The sequence below is a fragment of the Lycium barbarum genome, chromosome 4 (genome assembly GCF_019175385.1).
Source record: "Lycium barbarum isolate Lr01 chromosome 4, ASM1917538v2, whole genome shotgun sequence".
NCBI lineage: Eukaryota > Viridiplantae > Streptophyta > Magnoliopsida > Solanales > Solanaceae > Lycium > Lycium barbarum.
This window is the reverse complement of record NC_083340.1, coordinates 118829718-118852013: the sequence shown is the minus strand read 5'-3', so window position 1 is coordinate 118852013 and position 22296 is coordinate 118829718. Positions and strand designations below refer to the sequence as shown.

The 22296-nt window shown below is 37.0% G+C and overlaps 1 long non-coding RNA gene across 2 annotated transcripts; it reads left to right on the top strand.

Moving 5' to 3' along the window:
• Positions 1–9370: 9370 nt before the first annotated feature.
• Positions 9371–14343, top strand: LOC132636277 (uncharacterized). Of its 2 annotated transcripts, XR_009581167.1 has the most exons (4): positions 9371–10383; positions 11266–11341; positions 12935–13004; positions 13636–14343. It is a non-coding gene; the product is annotated as an uncharacterized LOC132636277 (long non-coding RNA). The 2 variants fall into 2 exon arrangements; XR_009581166.1 differs by lacking the exon at positions 13636–14343 and having other exon boundaries at positions 12935–13223.
• Positions 14344–22296: the final 7953 nt, after the last annotated feature.

Genomic DNA, 22296 nt, shown 5'->3' with positions numbered 1-22296 from the left:
AAATCAGGACTGTCTACAAGTCTCTACTGGAGTACCTACCATAAAGAAGTCGGGATAGGGCCCCGCCATACCCCGTATGTACATAAAAGAATATCGTACCAAAACTAGACTGCAACTCCGGAATGAGAGGAGCGCTCCAATGTCAGCTGAACATCAACTTATAGAGGAGGATCATCAACCTGTCTACCTGAACCTGCGGGCATGAAACACAGCGCCCCAGGAGAGGGGCATTAGTACGGATAGAGTACTGAGTATGTAAGGCATGAAGAACAACATAATAAAGACATGAAGGTAACATGAGATAAAAGAGAGTCAACCTTTACATCTGAATGCCACTGAAGGCGTATGACATGCACGGTTATATATATATACTGGTACGTTATGTTGGTGCTCGGTATGTTAGGTCCGGGTACCAGTCATGCCCCTCTGGTTGGGGTGTGACAAACTTAGTACTTCTACACTTAACTGCGGTTAGTACTCCATAATAATCCGATAATCATATCAATCTCTAATTTCAAGCCTAGGTTATAGCATCTAAACCCTTAAGTACAGTCCAGCAAGTCTATTTCAAGCAGTCCAAGAATTCAATATCAATTAAACACACCAAACAACACAAATAGAAGAAATGATGAGAAATGCAGGTGATATACAATGCAAGGACTTTCCATCTTCGGTACACACACGCTCCTTCAATAGGGAGCATGATTTTTGGGGACTCGCGAGGTCCATATACCACCCGGAACCATTTCCCTTCGGGTTTCCTAGCCATATTTGGCTGTCAATCACATCATTTAGCCATTCTTAGGCTTGCATTACCTGTCACTAGCCAATCGGCTCATATCAGCTACATCACTCAGCCAATTGGCCCATATGCTTGTACCAACCATCCAAAATCATTTCTCTCGGACCCAACATATGTATCCTTAGGTGTAATATATATGAGATACCATATGAAAGCATGAATATGACATGTTAACAGCAACAATCAATGTAAAGTAATAAAGACTCAATCTTTAACCTCTTTTCCACTTTTATAACAAGTATTTCAGAAGTGATGACAACATTTAAGCACATATAAGACAGGTTGAAAGCATAGATGAAATAAATAAATAAATAAATAAATAAATAAATAAATAAATAAATAAATAAACGGGTGTCATGCCCACGACAAGTCATTCAACAATCTATGCTATCAGCTAATGCCCAAAGTGTGGCATTCAGACCGGACTATACAATTTAAAGTACGCAAATTCCCTCATCATGGCATCAGTACCCGATACAAGTGTTCGTCACCTTACAAGCATCGGGACCCCCTTAATTACCCCATTTATCCCTCTTATTTAGACCATTATACCAACACGATGCTTTAAAATAAGGTTCATAGTCTCAACATGCCTGAATATAGAATCTGACAGTCACAACAGAGCCTTGCCTTTCCGTAGAGCCTCTGATCGATCCCAATCTGTTCAAATACGGTATCTAGTAAGAATACAAGACTAACTGTATCCGTAATGCTATACTTAAATCCCAAGCCCAAAAGCCACCCAAAATAGGATTCTGAGCCTCAAAGGACAAAATAGGAAATTCAGTCCAAAATTAGTTTACCCATGACTTATAGTGTTGTGACCCAAAATCACAAGTCATGCGGGCACCTACCATTTCCCACCTTGGTAGGCGAATCCTTTCCTATTATTCATCCAACCACAATAAAGAAATTAAGACAATAGAATTATAAGTCTCAACCGTAGATATAAATAAGGATAAATAGATAAGTGCGGAAATAATACATACAATCCCAATGAATCTGGTCTAAGGCCGTACAAGAGCCACTACTACATCACTACAAGTCTGAATATGAAATACATAAGTCTGAACAAGTGAAATATTGTCTCAGTATAACAAATAAGACAAGTAATAAATAAAGAGTCATCCGGGTTGCGGATCCATCCATGTGCTCACCCTAGATACTCGTCAACAAAGGCCTCGGGAATCAGTCACTAAGATAGGATGTGGAACCTTTCACGTACTCTGCATTCATAAAAGAATGCAACAAGGTAGTATCAGTACAAACACTATGTACTGGTAGGTATTATAGGCCGATAACAATTAGCTAACATATATAAAGGAAGAGACTGAAAGATAGACATGCTCACAACCAAGTGTAATACAACACAGTCCAAGAATAGCAATTCAAGTACAGAAAGATCTAATAGCCGAATCATAGCCTATGGTGAAGCACCTAAACACAAATCTGCCAAATTTTCCACAATTCCTTATAATAACTACAACACAAGTACAACCAACAGATCCAATCAATCGATGCAAAATGAGATGAAAATAATGAATGCATATGCAATGCAATGGAAAATGTAATCTCCGTACACAGATGCTTTGGGTGGAATATCTCCACGCCTCGACAGTCATGACCCATAGGGGACCCGCAAAGTCCATGTACCTGCTGTTGCGTGCAACCCGATTCAATATAGATGTTGCAGCGTGCAACCCGATCCAAATATATATATGTGTTGTGGCGTGCAACCCGATCCAAATACATGAGTATGACTGATATCAATGATAGTGAGAATATATCAATCCCAATAAGAATATATCAATACTAATCGTGCCACACATGGACACATACCACAATATCAAGAATAAGTCAAATCCTTCCTCTATACCAGATAATGCCTAATAAATGAGAGATGCAGTTTCATAATCATGATTAGGCAACTAAGTATCAAGTCTAGTATCACACACATGGCGACAAGCCAATAGATCACAACAAGGCAACAAGCCACAATAAAACAACAATACCAACTTCATACCCGAAGGCGTAACATGATTTCTCTAACAATCACTAACTCTACATATGCTTCGCTAACTGAAGTCTTACCCTTAGGTAAGCCGTAACCTACCTGGTAGCCGAGGGGGAGCCACAAATATTCAAACCTTTGCTTTGCCTTTTCAGAGAGCTTCCAAGTACTCAAAGTCTGTCCATAATTGAATTCTAATTTAGAAACAAGGAAGAACAATATCCATATTACTATATTATCCTTTGATCAATATCAATCATGAAAAAAGTGGAAAACAGGCCCACAAGAGCAAAATGGGTATTTCAAAGGTGAAATTGGTAACCTAACATTCTAGAAGTTCAATTCCACTACTCAATTGCTAGATTAAATCAAGAATAGATCAATTCCATCATTCAAGTCAAAATCCCCAATTTGGGCATAAACCCTAACTTTTAGTTTTCAATTCATCAACAATAATGGAAGATTCAAGCCTATTAGTTACTAAATCATCAAATTCCATAATTAGATTAGTCAAATCCATAAAAAAATCTCATTTAGAAAGATTTAAACTCAAATAATGACATAGACATCAAAACCCATCTTCCTTCTTAAGTTCTATAGAATTTTTAGCATGGATTCAAGTTTAGGGAAGGTAAAAGAATGAATTCTAGGTTAGGGAACTTACCGAAATCAGCCAAGACTTCTTTCAAATCACCTCAAAGATGGTTAGGAACAATAAATGAAAGGAAAGGAAATGAAGGGTTTTAACTAGGAAATTAAATAGGATTCTGGTCCTATCATTCGCTGTAGCGGTTGGCCGTCTGCTACAGTGAACCCTCATATGCTACCGTGCATCCGCCACTGTGGATCCCTGTCAGCTGTGGCGACTCACCATGAAACTCTCACTCTCGCCATAGCGGACCAGGCCCCCACCGTGGTGGGTCCGCAACAGCGCATCTGGTGCTGCTACGAAGGACACCGGACACCAGAAAACTTTTGGTTTTTACAATCTCAATCCCAAAATCCGACAATCACCCAAGACCTCCCAGATACAACCCAGAAATGCAACCATACATAAAACCACGCTACAGACTCACTTGTGGTCTCGGAACTCCCACCGAAGGTCCATTTGACCGGGTTAATACCCAATGGCCAAAGACTAACTTTCCAACCAATAACCCAAAACGCTCCCGAGTGACTCGGGAACCGAACTGATCATCCACTAAATCATAAACGACCATCCGGATCTCTCAAAATCGACAGATTTCTAAAAAAGGTCGTTTACCCAAAAGTCAACTATTGACCAAACATTTTTCACTTTAAGGCTCTATTTCACAAAAGACATCATAAAATCTCGCCTGATCACCTTGAGAACCATACCACCCATCCCCGCGGGTCAAAATTGTACTACTAGGGCTCTGGGAAGGGTCAACAGGGGTAAATGGGTCAAAAGTGCTATAACGACCAAACAGGTCGTTATATATAGAGTCTATATACCAAAAATCAATCAAATCCATCTACAATTTCATACACAATTGAAGAATTTCATAATTCAAGACTAGGGTTCAAAATTTCCAATTTTCTACTCTTAAATCATGAATCCTAACATGACAATCCTTACTAATTCGTGGAATAATCACAAAAAGAGGGTTAGAATATTACCCAATAGATGATATTTGCAAAATCTCCCAAAATCACCTCCAAATGAGCTCCTAAAAGATAATTATGTGAACGAGGAGTCAAATAATGAAATGGGGTTTTTTTAGAATCTGCCCAGGTACCCCGTCTTTGCGATCGCGGGACCCATCCACGCGATCGCGAGGTCGTGGACAAATAAACCATCGCGATCACGACGAAAGCCTCTAGACCACGATGACCAGACTGTCAGCAACTCATGGTCACGCCATGTGGCATCACGATTAACAACTCCAGTAATAGCTAAAACCAGATTTTCTGATTTTTGACTCCTTCACCTTGAAATCCTGAGACTCATCCGGAATCTCTTGGATAAAAATCAAATATGCATCTTCGCTAAAAAGCTCGCTACGAACTCACTGGCGCACTCAGAATTTTCAAAAAAGGTCATCTTGACCCGGTCAACCCCAAAAGCTCTAAAACTATTTTTCCAACCAAATGACCAAAATACCCCTAGCCCCTCGAAACCGAACCAACAACTCAACCAAGCTATAATTGACATTCCAAAACTAATGGAATCGACAAAACTTCCAAACAGGCTCGCTTACCGTCGGCGTTTACTTTGGTCAACTCAATCCTTAAAAATTCCCAAAAACTCCATTTTGTCACTCAAATCATACTGCCTCGAGAATCATGCCAACCACCCCCACAAGTTAAATAAATTATGATGAAGCTAGGGAAAGGGTCAAATAGGCTAAATTAGTCAAATTAGCCAAAACGACCTAACTGGTCGTGACACTTGAGGTATGTTAAGACTTTCTATACATCTTTTGAGACACGTTTTCGACAAGTAAAGATTGATGAAAACAATAATGATAATGATAATAATAATAATAATAATAATAATAATAATAATAATAATAATAATAATAATAATAATAATAATAATAATAATTAATAATAATGATAAATAATAATAATAATAATAATAATTAATAATAATGATAAATAATAATAATAATAATAATGATAATTATGATAATAATAATAATTATAATGATAATAATGATAATGATAACAATAATAATAATGATAATAATAATAATAATAATAATAATAATAATAATAAGAATAATTAATAATAATAATAATAATAATGATAATAATAAGAATAATTATTATTAATAATAATAATAATAATAATAATAATAATAATAATAATAATAATAATAATAATGATAATGCTAATAATAAAAAAATGATAACAATAATAATAATGATAATGATAATAATAATAATAATAATAATAATAATAATAATAAGAAGAATAATTAATCATAATAATGATAATCATAATGATAATAATAATAATAATAATAATAATGATAATAATGATGATAATAACAAATGATGATGATTTAATCATAATAATAATAATGATAATGATAATAATGATAATAATGATGATAATAACAAATGATGATGATGATGATTTAATAATAATAATAATAATAATAATAATAATAATAATAATAATACTGATAATAATGATGATAATAATAAATGATGATGATGATGATGATTATGACGACGACGACGATGGTGATGATGATGAGGATGACGACGACGACGACGATGATGAGGATGATGACGACGACGACGACGACGACGACGACGACGACGACGACGACGACGATAATGATGATGATGATGACAACGACGACGATGATGATGACGATGATGACGATGATGATGACGATGATGATGATGACGATGGTGATGAGGATGATGATCACGATGAGGATGATGATGAGGATGATGATCACGATAATGATAATGATAATGATAATAATGATAATGACAATAATGATAATGATAATAATGATCATAATGATGATGATGATGATGATGATGATCATAATGATAATAATGATACTGATAATGATGATAATGATGATGATGATGATGATGATAATGATAATGATAATAATGATAATGATAATAATAATAACGATAATAATAATAATAATAATCTGAGATGCCAAAGCATATGGGCATTAGCTGGTAGTTATTTGATTTGGTTCTTGTTTACGTGCAGTCATCACTTCATCGGACTTATATATTTGTGATAGTCTAGGTAGTTGTGTAGTTATGCTCTATACATGATTGTAATTGAGATGTATCTGATATTCATGCAATTACTAAAGGGTTTAAGTGGAAAAGAGGACTCATTTTTCAATATTCTCTTACATCGATAATTTATCATGTCATACATTGATTTGTGATCAAATATGAATTTAAGTTTAAGAACATGGATATCATGCCGGAATTGTTTGGAAGTGCATTGAGATCATCCTCACTGACACGTGAAGACCATCCGTGTCGGGTTATAAGGACCTCACGAGTCCTCAATGGGTCACGTCTCCCGTAGAGTTTCGTGGAGCTCCGTGTATAATAAACGTCATGCAATGTAAAAGCATGGTATGACATTTCTTTGCTTCATAGATTCTTTAACTGATTATTTGCTTACCTGATTATCTGCCTCTACTAGATACTTTGCTTAATATTTATTCTATTAATATTTAAACGTTCGATATGAAGGTAAAATTGGTAAGGTTAAATAAGATTTTCTTAATAATCTCATCACAACTTCTTCATTTTCAGTCTATGAGATTTATTGAATACACGTGCTTTCCATACTCATACTACACTTGCTTCACTCTTTGTGGTGCAGATTCCGTACCGAGCATGAGTGGTTCTCGTGGAGCGTACTGAGCCCGAGGCTTCACTTTTAGAGATCACGGTGAGCTGCTTGGATGATCTGCACCACCATCCTCCTTCTATCCATTTTTATTCATGTCAGTCTTATTTATTTCCATAGACAGTGTATTTTGGTCATTCAGACTTGTGTTGATACTCGTGGTAGCTCTTATACACATGACACAAGTCTTGGGTGGTATTTTGTTATTTTGCAGTTTATTTATTAGTACAAACATGATTATGGATATTTTGTGTTTTCACTTTACTTTTCGCCTAAGTAATTTTATTAATTGGTTGTTGGCTTACATACCTATTAGGGGTACGTACCTTCACGACTTATGATTTTTCTGGTGGTGACATTTTCTTTCTAGGCTTGCTCATGACAATGCGACAATTGGTATTGGGGTGTTTAGTATTATGTTCGAATTTTGGGGTTTTATAGCTTTCACACTTGTATCAGATTCATCTTATGTTTATGGTATGTTATTTTGTTAAGACTCAATTGATGCTTCCGCATATTTAGTTTTGATTCTCCTGGCTTAAGGTTCGTCAGGTGCCATCACAGCTAGAGGGTAATTTGGTTTGAGACAATATGCATGGTTTTGAACTTGATGCATGTTAGTGGCATTAGGTGCTGATCATATTTCTCCTTATTGGGACGTGTCGAAAACTATTACTTTTCCTTATATGGAGAAAATAATAACCATATAGCAAAGTAATAATGATATGATTATGAATGATAAAAAATTAAAAGCATATCCTTTTTCATGATTATAAAAGGTAAATGTACTATAATATTACCCTATTTGGACTAAATTAACTGTACCAACTTGAAATTTCTAAATTTGACTAAAGTAACAATTCCTGCTAGGCATCAATAAAAGCCACACACCTCTTCATGTGTCATATATTCTACTCCTAATGGAACTGTTTTTTTTTTTTTTTTTTTTTTTTTTATATATATATTTGAGTATCAAAAATGGATAGAAAGAGGCTTAGGCATACCAAGAACTGTAATGAAAATGTGAGGAACTCCATCTTAGATAGAAGAGCAACAAGTTTATTTAAGAAAGCAGAAGAGGTTTCTATTCTATGTGATGTAGATATTGCCATATTATTTTTTACCTAGGAAAAATCCAACCAGTTGCTTGGAAATCTACAACTTTGGCTAAGGAGGTATTACTGAGGTACTTAAGATTTTTTGAGGGGAAAGGCTTAAGGATTTAGTTAAACATGAAACCTATTTGTTAAAAAAGTGAATGAGCAAGAAGAAAAAATAAGAAAAATAGAGAAAATGAGTGAGGAGAAGAAAATGGACCTCCTCTTCAACCAATTTATAGAGGGAAAGAGTATTTATGATTTTGACACTAGACAAATTAAAGGATTGTTGAATTTGTCTACTGTTAAGATGGCTAAACTTAATGAAAGAAAGGAACAACTCAATCAACCTCCAAATCCTCCCTTCGATTTCAAGCTCGTGAACAAAACTATCACCCCTTCAACTAGTTCAATGAAAGATTGATCAGTGACACATGGTTGGTTGAAACTATGGATACTAACCAAAATGATTTTGGCTTTAGGGCCAAAAGCAATATAGAGCCTGCACAAACCGAAGACGATCACACCAATGTTGAAGATGATGGACATTCCAAGGATCTTAATTGAGAATGTTATACTTATGTTGTTCTATGGTTATTCTTTCATAGTGTTCGCCTTAATTTGTTGCATTTTTGTTTCCATTTCTTGTTTTCGTAATTTTTTATTGCAGTTATTTATGTTTATTCAGAAAAATTAACTACTGTTGTTCGATCGACTAAGTTATTTGCATAAAATTATAGAATATGTTGAATCTTTATGTTTAGTCATATATGCTCTCTTTCTCTTCACTTTAGCAACTTGTCTTATCGATACAAAGAGCCCGTTTGGATTGGCTTATAAGTTGGCTTATAAGCTGTTTTCAGCTTTTTTGAGTGTTTGGCTGGCCAGCTTAAAGTCATTTTATGCTTAAAATAAGCTCAAAAAAATAATTGGACACATTTGACTTAGTTTATCTAAAGCAGCTTATAAGCTGAAAACAGCTTATAAGCCAAAAAAAATAAGTTGGACTACCCCAACTTATTTTTTTCAGCTTATAAGCTGCAAACAGCTTTAAGCGGTAAGTCAATCCAAACGGGCTCAAAAGGTATTTCATGTCCATGTATTTAGGACTTTTTGCCCTATTTATAGTAGCCTAATTAAGTTCATTTAAAAAAAGTCTCACATTATAAACTAACCAGAATAAATATTCGGGTCTCAAAATTCACAAATTTTAATGGGTTCTCTTTCCTCTTTTTTCTCTGTGATATCTCTTCTTCTTCTTCTCCTCTGCCTGTCCTTTCTTCTTCATTTCATCTTCTCTTCTTCTTTGCCATTCTTCTATTCTTCTCTCTCACCACCTTTCATCTCCTCCACCACCCATCTCTTCGACAAGATTTAGTGTTTGATATTGTTAGTAAGGGTCGCCCAAATCTAAAGTTGTTATGATAGAGCTTTATTCGAGATGGTGAAAATTTAGTGGAGTTTGGTGGATTTGAGGTGTTTGAAAGAGCTTTAATGGTGGTGTCCCGATGTAAAATTTCATATGTTTGGATCTGCGGTGATGGATGGTGTTTCAAAGAACATAGAAAGTTGTTAGTGACCTCAAGGTGGAGTCGTGATGGTTTTTCTAACCTTGGTAGCATTTTCAAGCAATTGTTAATTGCTTGATGAACTTGAAATTTCAATTGTGGAATCACATATTTTGTCATTAGTGTATAATCTATGAATACTTGATGAATAATCGATATACTCAATGAATGATCAATATATATTCACGGTAACTTCAATGTATAATATATACACACTTATTATATATTAATTATCTAGAGTATATATATTTAATTTTATCTCGAACATAAATTGTAAATTCAGTCTATAATAAATGTATTCATGTATTTCTTCTTTGGAATTTTTCCTTATTTTAGATGTTGGAAGAGATTTATATATTGGATTTGGGGTCTTTTTTTGGTTGTAGCAGTGATGGAAAGAAAGGGACTGACGGTGATGGGGCAGGGATTTTTATGGATAATTTCATTGACTTAGGGCGGTTTTTTACATTGAAAGTCAATGGGTATAGTGGAGAAGACACTCAATGCATTATTTGGGGGTCAGCTAAAAGGTACTTTTGGTCTAATTGTATTTTACAGCAATACTATTGGAACATCATTCTGCCAATCGATTATTTATGCTATGGATAGTACTAGACAATCTATTATTTTCTAAAAATATGATACCGATTTACATCACTAATTGATAGCAAGTTATAAATACAGAAGCCAATTTTAGTCAATCATATTTTTCATTTAATTCTTTTTCTAATTGGGACGAGAATATTATATCATCAGCAAATCTACTTTGAATCTCCTATTGTTTTTATTTGAATCTTATGGCTTAATACCACCAAGGGGTGTCATGGGATGATCACAATCCCTCCACCCTTAATTAAAGGTTTGATTTCAAGTGCTATGAGTAAAGAACTTCTTGATAGGGAGCGGTTTACTCCCCTTTGTAGATCTATGACACTAATCTAGACTAGTCGAGCCTGTAAATTTTTTAATACTAGATAGTTAAACGAAAAAATCATTTTACTTAACTTGTTGGAAGTATTAACCTTTAAATTTCTCATTAAAATGTTCTCAAATGCAAAAACGTGCAATTGAATAAATGAAAAATTAACAATTTGTAACGATTCATTTAGTGGTTATAGTGCTTTTGACCTAATTACCCTTGTTGAACCTTCCCCAAGTCGAGTTAATATGATATATGACTTAATAAAGTCATTTGGTTGGGTTCCGCAAGGTTCGAGTGTAAATTGAGTCATTCATGGAGAAACTAGTTAAATTGAAGGTTAATGATTGTAGAGATAGAAGTTATGATAAATTCACCATTAAAGGATGGTTTCATCCATTAAAAAGGGGTAGAAGTAAGTGGGTCTTCATGCCCAAATTGTTGTTCTTGTTTAAATACATGGTTTGTTTCTTACTTAGCATCATATTGTTAGACTTTGACCGTTATGAGGCGCTTTGGAAATAGAAGACTCGTGTGGAGTAGTTCGTGGCTCCTGTTCTGCATTTGAGGTAGGTTATGACTTACTTTAGTTAGACTTTGATTAACGAAACGTATGTATTGTGTATAATTGATGGGAGAAAGCATGATTAAATCTTCAGACATGGTGTTTTGGCTAGATATTAGCTAGGTTGGTATGACTTCTGATTTTGTGGGCTCGTCGCCATTACTTTATGTACTGAAATATGAGGTGTAGTTGTATGCATACTGTGGCGATTCAGGATGGATTTCTATTAGGTTGATTGTTGTTGATGGTGGGTCATTGCCCCGTTATTGTGATTAGACTTATTATCTGAATTGTTGTGTTGTACTCAATTCTGTTTTATTGTGACACATATCATCGGAGAAAGGAAGAAATTTTGGGTTTAGACCTGAATTGTGATTTATATATTTATGACAATACGTAGATGAAAACTTGATGTATGATTTACTGTTGATGATAATATATAGAAAAGTGGAGCTTCTTGGTGATACAAGACTTAATGTGAGGCGTACTTGCTATATGTGGAAGTAAATAGGGGCATAGGCTCTTATGTTGGGTGAGACAGTTTGTATGATCCATTTCATGGTTGAGTTGATCTAAGTCTTGGTACGACTCCTGGCTTGTGACTTGTACCTTCACTTTTGATTTATTGGTTTGCATTGATTTACTATGTTTACACTCATTTATGCATTCATACACTCATACATGATGAAAATGGTTCGGTAAGGATTTATGAAAGACTTGTGGCATGATGCCTTGTGTTTGACATTGATATTGCTAGTTGTTCATAATCCATACATACTAATGAACTGAAATACATTGAGACATACATTGTGATGTGTAATTTGCGAAGAAGTTAATATAATCTTCTTGTTGAGCTTGTGATGCTATTTGAGGCTAGTTGTGAACTCGTGGTCCGAGCTTGGTTCCGGAAACGAGTGGTGTATATGTATATATGGAAAGGCACATATGTGACCTAGATTATGGGCTCGTGGTCCTAGGTCAGTTCCGGAGACGAGAGGTATATTGATATGGCCGCGACCGTGGTTCTTTCCGGGGTGGAGGATTTATGACTCGGGTCCGAGGAGTGGATCCAGAACGAGTGGTACATGGACACCATGGGTCCCCTGCAGGTCATGACTACTGAGCTATGACATCAGTAGCACGTGTGTACAGTATGTATTTGGCCAGTGCATTGCATTACATTGCATTGCACATCATCATATTTTGCATTGCACATCATTACATTTTATTCTGCATTATTATATGGCTCGTTTAGTTCTGATTTTGTTATGTTTGCTGAAACGGCTGTTGTGGTATTGATATGATCATTGACTGAGGTAAATTGTGGATTAGTGACTCTACTTAGGGAAGGAACTTGGACTTGTGATTATCAGGTGAGATTATTGAAACTCGACAGACTTGTGGTTTAGAAGCTTCATCTTAGGTTGTGACTCCGTTATGGGATATTCTGTGACTTGGATTTGAGTATTAAGTGCCTATCTGTTTATCCTGTTGATTTTATACTTATATGCGTGAACTAATCTTAATCAGCCTATGATGCTTACCGATACATAGTGTTTGTACTGATACTACCTTGCTACACCCTTTTTGAGTGCAGATTGTGTTCCAGAGATTTCATCCAGATTACATCTCTAGCTTGAAGCTAGTTTGCTTGATCAGATCCGAGGGTGAGCTTCTATCCATGCCATGCCACCTGAAGATCTCTCTTTCCAGATGTCTATTTTTATTCCAGACATTCTTTGTTATTATATTTGGGATATACTTCATTCTTTAGACATTGTTAGTTAGAGTCCTTGTACGATGATTTTCAAATCTTGGGGGTGTAATAGTTAAGACTTCCGCACTTATATTATCTATTAATTATGAATTGTTTATTTATTTATTTATTTATTCATTCACATGATCATTGATTGTTTAAGTATAAATGATTAAAGAAGTTAAAATTGGCTAATGATTAATGAATTAACGGGTAAGGGTTCGCCTACTAGTGATAATAAGGTAGGTGCCCGCATGATCGGTAATTAGGGTCGTGACACAATTACAATGAACAAGTTATAAGTTGTACTCCTAGTATAGCTAAAGGATTAAAGCTATAGGAAAATTTAAGAGCTACAATCATACTTTTAACAGAAATAAAATAAAATTATAAAAAAGTTAAATATTTTGTAAGAATTCCGATTCATAGCTAGAAGTACATGTTTTTAGCTATGTTTTGCCTGATATTTTGATCTGATTTTTGTTTTTAAGGTGATGATTTTGTTTTTATTTTGTACTTAATATTTGTAATTTACTGTGTAGGAGATGATTTTATGAAAAAGAGATGATTTGGTGCTAACATGGATGAAAAATGAGCTTTAAAGTCCAAGTAGAAGTTCAAGACATAGACAGGGATCAAGTCTAGGACCCAAACACCAAACGTGCATGAAAAAAATGGAAGAAAATGAAAGGCGCTGGGAAAAATACACTGGCAATACGCATGAAAGTCGTTTGGAAAAATGCACTAGCATGAACCATGTGCTGTGCCCTACCAGATGGAAGTACAAAGTCCAACCTTGTCTAAGAAATCAGACCTTTCTCAAAATCTCCAGTGGCACGATGTGCCACGCGTCGTGCCCCGCCTCACGCCAATGCAAAATTAGGGCATGTTTGAGACTGCCTAAGCTCTCTAAAGACTAGACTTGATGCAGCGTAGGCCACACCATGTAAAATGAGTTTTTTGCTTAGTCTGAGATCTATTTGATTCATTAAGGAAATTTTGGTCCAAAGACATTCTAGCACAGTATAAATACATTGCAAGGATGTTTCTGAAGAGACTTTTGGCCTACGAAGATCATTATAAGGGTAGAGCACCATGGAGCGAGGACTCATCGAGTTTATATCTTTTTTCTTCTATTTCTAGTGTCTGAGTGATTTTTTAACTTGTGATTGTGTCACAAACATGAGTGACTAGTTCTCTCGTTTCTTAGGGTTGCGAGGTATTCATGAATATTGTAACTGAAGATTTAATTGAGGTTTGATTATCCTTATTGATTTATTTATTCAATATTGTTCTTAATTGTTTGATTACTTGATGACCAATAAAATACTATCTACCAATCTAGGACTGAACTCGGGAGAGGAAATTCTAAATTGCATATATGATTGATGTAACGACCAGGTCAGTCGTTTTGAGAATCGGTCTTCTAGTTTGCGTGTCGTATATTCCAGAAGCTCCGTTATAATTATTTTGACATGCTACCAAAATTTGAAATCAAACGGATATCATTTGGTTCACTTTGGGAAAGGTTTCAGTTTGTAAATTTCGACATTTAATTATTTGGATAAATTGTTTATTGTGGGAAATGTGCTCTAATTGGCGATCTGAAGATTCCTTTAGATTGGGAATATTATTTATGACCTTTAAAAATTGACGGAGCTAATTTTAGAGTTCGTTTGTTTGTTTTTTGACAATTAAGTCGGTTTTAATATTTAAAATGCCTAATTATGGTGAAAAGATGGTCAGGGGAAGAAATAAGACCTGGATCCAAGATTTTTTTTTTCTGTTAGCTTTGTTTGATGCTTATGGCTTGTGGGCATGGGTGGCGCCACTCCTGGGGTGATCGGATGAGAATCGGAGAAGAAAATCTAAATTTTAGAATTTTGAAGGCTTAAGTTTGAGAAGTTTGATCAAAATTTGACTTTTGGGTAAACATGCCAGTAATCGAATTCCGACAGTTCCTTTAGCTTCGGAATGTGATTTATGACTTGGTCGAGTTGTTGGTTCAGTTCCCGAGAGGTTCGGGTGTGATTTAGGTGGTTGGTTCAGAAACTAGCTTTTGAGATTATTTGGAGTTGACCACGATAAAAAACTAGTCAAGATGGTTTCATTTGGATGTTTTGAGAGTTCGAGTAGGTTCGTATGATGATTTTGGACTTGTCCACAAATTTTGGTTAGATTTCAATGAGTTTCGAATGTGTTTGGGTTGGATAGTGTTTATGTTTAGTTTCAACGTTGTTTTGAGTAAAAAGGGTATCATAATGAGCAAACGACCTTTGTTTTGTGTTTCGATTGAACCGTTAGATCTGTATCATAATTTTGGAGCTATAGCAACAAGACTCGTTGCGTTTCTCTATCGTATGAGGGAGATATGACCATTTTACTAAAGAAATTCACTGCTAGGTTTTTGGTGTAATTTTGCCCCTAAGTTCGCCCTTAAAAAATCTGCTTTCTTTCAAAACTTGAAAACATCATATCTCTCTCATTTTAAAGCCAAATTGAGTGATTCAAAAGGCTAGCTTGGGTGGAATTTCGCAAGGATTTTATTGGACTGGTCGAAAGTGAGATTCGTGATCTATTAGCACGACCGAAGCAGTTGCTGCTTTTTCTGTTCTCTATTTGTTTGGAATTTAGTTGCTTTTCTTACAAGTTAGGAAGCTCAGATTGTATAGTGCTTTTACCCCTGTTGACCTTTCCCTAGGTCATCGGGTGGGTTTTAAAGTGACTTTTGGAGTTTTGAGCCTTAAAGTGGAATCCGTTTGACCTAAAGTTGACTTTTGAGTGAACAGACATTTTTTCGGAATTCCGTTGATTTTGAGAGGTCTGGACATCATTTATGACTTGGTAGTGTGTTTGGTTCGATTCCCCATGCTATTGGGAGCATTTTGAGCTTGGGTTGGGAACTTGTCATTAGGCCATTAGGGGTTGACTTGGTCAAATAGACCTCCATTGGGAAATCCGAGGAGGGTGAGTTCGTAGCGCGTTTTTATATGTGTGTGTGAATGCTTGTTTGTTATCGGTGGGGCTCAGGTGACAGTTGGATTTCGGGATGAGATTGGTCAAAACCAGAATATTTTTGTTCTGGTGTAGGCGCTACAGCGGTACCATAACCGTTGTAGCGGTCATGCTATAGCGGTACCATAACCGCTGTAGCGGTCACGCTATAGCGCCTGGGAGACGGCTGTTGCGGACTGGGGAGTTGTGGTAATTAGCTGTCTTAACGGGTTCCTTGCTGCTCTAATTTTTGGTGAAGGCCGCCATTGTGAGCCACCTATGTGCCATAACGCATGCGTTGTAGCTGCTCCATGACTGCTGCAGCCGGAGTTGGGCAGAATTGTTTCTCTTTTCTCAAGATTAAGACCCTTAAACCCTATCACTTCTTGTCATCACTTTTTAAGCACTCTTTGGGGGAATAGAGCAACTTGTGGACTGATTGTTCTTGGAGGTAAGATCTATGACCCTAGCCCTTGTCATTTTCCTTCCTAGATTCCTATTCTAGGCATAGAATCATTAGAATCTAGATAGAGAAGATGAGTCTTGTGTTGAAAATCTTAAAACGGGTTTAAACTTCTAAAATAGAAATTGATGGTGAAATTGACTAGAATTGTCACGGCCCAAACCGATGGGCCATGACTAGTGCCCGAGTTGGACACTCATATACGAACTTGTTAGATATAATCAGACTGATACTAAGGACAATGTGGAAATTTGCAAAAGCATACTGTAAACTCCTAATGCCATATACCAGAATGAACCTGTTTCCCAAGGAGTCACAGTTAACTAAACACAACAAAATATGTGAGTCGACAAGGCTGCCACTATACGCGGGAATATCCAAAACGAACTGCATCTGTATAACTAACCAAACCATATATACAACCCACACATGTCTACAGACCTCTAAGAGTATAACAAAGTCTATGTCAAAAGGATCTGTACCAAAATGACTCAAGCTCCAGAACAATGGAGCTTTCCAAGCAGCTGAGCAGAAGTCCTAGACTGGCAGATCACCAAACTGAGTATCGGTACCTGTGGGCATGAAACGCAGCCCCCGAAGAAAGGGGGTCAGTACGAATAATGTACTCAGTATGTAAGGCATAAATAACAACATATATGGATATGAAAGGTAACATGGAATGGGAGGGATAACTTGTACATCTTAAAATCATATGTACACAAGCACCTATTTATATATATATATATATATACACATATAATATAAATATTAGTGTTGCGGAATGTGCAACCCGATCCATAAATGTTAGTGCTGTGGAACGTATAGCCTGATCCATGATCATCATATGTTAGTGCCGAGGAACGTACGGTCCGATCCATATAAGTTAGTGCTGAGGAACGTACGGCCCGATCCATATATACCATGTTCATATACATAATGTAAATAGTATGCAAGAAAGCTCATATGAAAGCTGCAACTTTATCGGAGTGAAGTAAGGTCGGTAACCTCCAATTCATATTATGGAACAACCATTATCGCTATATCTCACCTCGAAGGGACAATTCATAAGATGAGATCAACAACAATGAATAGAATTGAGAAAATCAGGAAGTAGCTCAACATTTTCATATCATCGTTGAAATCATAACTTGAATTTTTAAAAATAAAATCATCATCATCGTAATCCTCATAAAAACATTCTCATCTTTAACATCATAAGAAGCTTTAAGAGTCATAAACTTCTAGCTCTTGGAAACAAGGTGGTTATGGAAACATGTACGAGATCATAATATAAGAATCATGCCTTTGAAAGAAAGGGACGAGCCTTAACATACCTGTTCAGCCTCCAACTACCTACGCTTATCCCTTCGAGCCCGCAAGTCTACATATAAGACCATTGATACTATAATTAGGCCCATTGTTATATACTTATCCTAAGCCTTCAAATAAATCTTTCTAGAAGCTACCGAAATTTTGTCAGCATCTCCTCTGCTTATATGCCTAGCACGAAACCTCAATTCAGCAACCAACAACAACAACACAATACCAACATCAATAACATCATTTCCAACACTAATATATACCATAAAACAGCCCACACGCTATTTTCCAACTTCCGTAACTAACCCACTTACTATACAATTATTTAACCAGTCTATCTTCGTGAATGAACCGGTATTAGCGTAAATAGAAAGAGATCCATACCTTACTCTTGTTGAAGTAGCAATATCTCCGATATCCGCTTCGAATCCACGTCAAAATCCACCGCAAAACAAGATTACAATCACAACCACGCGCTATCCGGACCGAAACTAATATTCCGCCACTTGAAAATTGCTCACTTTTTGATATTATCACACCCTCAACTGTTTTTCTAGAATTTTTCTGGGAAAAATCTGATGAAAAAAGGGGTTATTACCCTTTATATAAGGGTCCAATTTGGGTCGGGTCACTGTAGTAGTACAGTAGCATGCGTTTCTACTTTGTCAGCCAAACTTGTAACGTCCATAATTCTCTACTTTGAAGTCCTATCGATGAACGGTTTGTTGCATTGGAAACTAGACTCGACGAACTACATTTTAGGCATTTGCTTCACTTCAAAACACTTCATATGCTAATATATATTCTTCCCTCAAATTGGACCAAATTTTTCACACGAAACTTTACCCATCCTTTCTCCAAAGTCGTACTACTCCATTTCTTCCACTCATTTCCTTATAAAACCTTCAGGTATACCTTATATACATCCTTCACTCATTAAATATACTTAATAATGCTTGCTTCTTATATTCCAAAGTGGTTTTACTTAACCATAACTCAACGTACTTATGCTTCAAATTTGATAAGTGCTTCTTCGAAGATACGGGGTGTAACAAGAATAACCATAGAATTGGATGAATTCCTTGTTGTTAAAATTATTTCTTCCCTTATTAATTGTTAATTTGAGGATTGAAGTATTAGGGTTCACACCGAAATTAGGGGGTTTTACTTTAAATCTGAATTAGGTTTAATCTTGAGTTGTTTTAGCAAATGATTAGTGGGTTTGATCACCTAGAGCTTGAATTGCATGTTCCATCTTTCAATTTTCTGTTTTACCCTAGTGGGCCCGTTTCCCCAATTTCTTGGGTTAGAATTTGACCTAGCTAGACGTATAGCAATATGGGCGACATTATTCATGGGTTTTAACATAGAATTTGATTATGAATAGACTTTGAGTACTTGGAGGCGTTACAGAAAGGCAAGACTAAGGTGTGACGGTTGAAGGCTCCTGTTCAGCTTTCCAGGTAGGTTACGGCTTACCTTTTGGTTAGACTTCGGTTAGGTGATTATATGTATAATTAGTGATTGTTGGAGAAAGCATGTAAACCTTCGGGTATGAAGTTGGGATGGAAGACTTAGGTTGGTACTGTTGTGATTTATGGCTTGTCGCCTTATTGTGCTCCATTGTGTTGTTGCTTCTTGTGAATTGTTGGCTCGCCGCCACGTGATTGATTCTAGAGAGTTGATACTTAGTGATTACTTGTGTGTCGGAAATCATAATTATCATGAATGAGGTTGTAGGAAAGGAAGTAAGGATTATTACATTGTTATTGTAAGTGAGATATGTGTCCATGTGTGGCATTACAGGCTTCGTCTGGTGGTCCTTCTAGACCCAATGGTTATGGCGCTGGGCAGTCCCATGGTGGTTCTTGCTCTCGTCCAGCTAACTGTGGTGGTCTCTCTGGTTCGTCGGCTTCCGTGCATCAGCCTCTAGGCTCCAAAGCTTGTGATGTTTATGGTGATTTTGGCCACTTTATGAGAGATTGTCCTAGAGCGAGAAAGAGTGTATTACAGCAGGGTTCCCGGTTCCAGACTTTGAGAGCTTCAGCACTAGCTGGTGGCTGGGGTGGTTCTTCAGCCAGAGGTGGTGCTTAGTCAGGCCGGGTGGATCTCATCAGTCTCAGAGTGGATACCAGTTTAGTAGAGGTGGTTCTTAGGCCTTCAGAGGAGGGAATAGTTGGGCCAGAGTGGCCGTGGTGGTGGTCTTTGCTATTCCTTTCTAGGTAGACCCGAGGCAGAGGTCTCTAATGCTGTTATCTCAGGTACTGTTTACGTTCGTCAACGACCTGCTTTGGTGTTGTTTGATATGGGGTCTACTTTCTCCTATGTATCTACCTATCATTCTATTGGTTTAGATTTGACTAGTGACCATCTTGATGTGCCTTTTCATGTATCTACTCCGGTTGGAGACTCAGTCATTGTTGATCGAGTCTTTCAGTCTTGCTTGGTTACTTTTATGGGATACGATACTTGGGTAGATTTGATGATATTGGATATGGTAGAATTTGATATTATTTTGGGTATGACATGGTTGTGACCATGCCATGCGATCTTGGACAGTCACACCAAGACAGTCACATTAGCCATGCCTGGGATTCCTAGATTAGAGTGGAGGGGTACTCCGAGCCCTACTCCAAAGAAGATCATTTCCTATCTCCGCGCAAAGAAGTTAGTTAGCAATGGGTGTTTATCTTACTTAGCCCATGTTCGTGATACGAGCGTTGGCTCTCCGCCCCTTGAGTCCATGCCTATTGTATGTGAGTTCACGGAGGTCTTTCCTTCTGATTTACCAGATATGCCACCTGACCGCGACATTGATTTTTGTATTGATTTGGATTCGGGCACGCTCCCCATTTCTATTCCTCCCTATAGAATGGCACCCCCCGAGTTGAGGGAGCTTAAGGAGCAGTTACAAGATCTTTTGAGTAAGCAATTTATTAGACTGAGTGTCTCCCCTAGGGGCGCTCTTATTTTATTTGTGAAGAAGAAGGACGGTACGATGATGATGTGCATAGATTACCATCAGTTGAACAAGGTCACCATTCATAATAAGTATCCCATTCCTCATATTGATGACTTGTTTGACCAGCTTCAGGGTGCTTCGGTATTTTCAAAGATTGATTTGAGGTCAAGCTACCATGAGCTGAAGATTCGGGCCGAGGATGTTCCGAAGATGGCCTTTAGGACTTGTTATAGTCATTATGAGTTTCTTGTGATGTCATTTGGGCTTACTAATGCTCCAACTGCTTTTATGACTTTGATGAATGGCATTTTCAAGCCATATCTTGATTCCTTCGTTATTGTGTTCTTCAACGATATCTTGGTGTATTCGAAGAGTAAGGAGGAGCATAAGCCTCATTTGAGGATTGTTCTTGGGTTATTATTGAAGGAGAAGGAGCTTTATGCAAAGTTTTCGAAGCGTGAGTTCACGCTTGAGTTTGTGGCATTCTCTGGCCACGTTATGTCTAAGAAGGGGATCATAGTTGATCCAAAGAAGATTGAGGCTTTTAGAGATTGGGCAAGGCTAACTACTATCACTGAGATTCGTAGCTTCGTGGGGTTATCCAACTATTATCGTCGATTTGTGAAAGGCTTCACTTCTATTGCTTCTTCATTGACTAGATTGACTCAGAAGGAGGTTCCATTTCAGTGGTCTGATTCTTGTAAAGAGAGCTTTCAGCAACACGAGACCTTTGTAACTTCAGCCCCGATTCTGGCATAACCCGTGGAGGGTAAGGATTTCTCGATATATTGTGATGCATCTCGTGTTAGTTTGAGTGCTGTGTTGATGCAGGAGGGTAGAGTCATTGCCTATACTTCCCGTCAGTTGAAGATTCACGAGAAGAACTACCCCACCCATGATTTGGAGTTATTAGCAGTAGTCTTCGCTTTGAAGATTTGGAGGCACTATCTGTATGGGGTCCTGTTACACCTTGGAAAATTTCGCGCTACCAAGGTCGTAGCCAGCTTAGTATGGGCCGAAGGAAGGGCAAATCTATGCAAGGATTGAGGAGAAAGATTATATTATAAGAGTGTAGTAATGGTATACATATGACATTGGGAGACCATATGGGTTGAATTGGTTCATATGTCACTTACCGAAAAGCCCTCGTTGCTATAAGCTAAGTGGGGCCCACACACACCGGAGTTTTATAAGGGATATATGAAGATGTACATGAGTAGTACATGGAATGTTGAGCAAGTCCTAAGAAGGACCCATAAGCCAAATATGGGCATAAGCCATCCAAAAGGGCGAGTTAAGGAAAACATTTTCGGATGATCTGGTTTGGAGGGGCCAAAAGGCTATTATAAAGTTGGAATTTTGGAAAACCACAACATGATGAAAGTTGTAGATAATTGAAATATCTTTCTAATCATAGGTCGTGGGACCTCACAGCATATCGGGAGAAAAAGTTATGGGCATTCT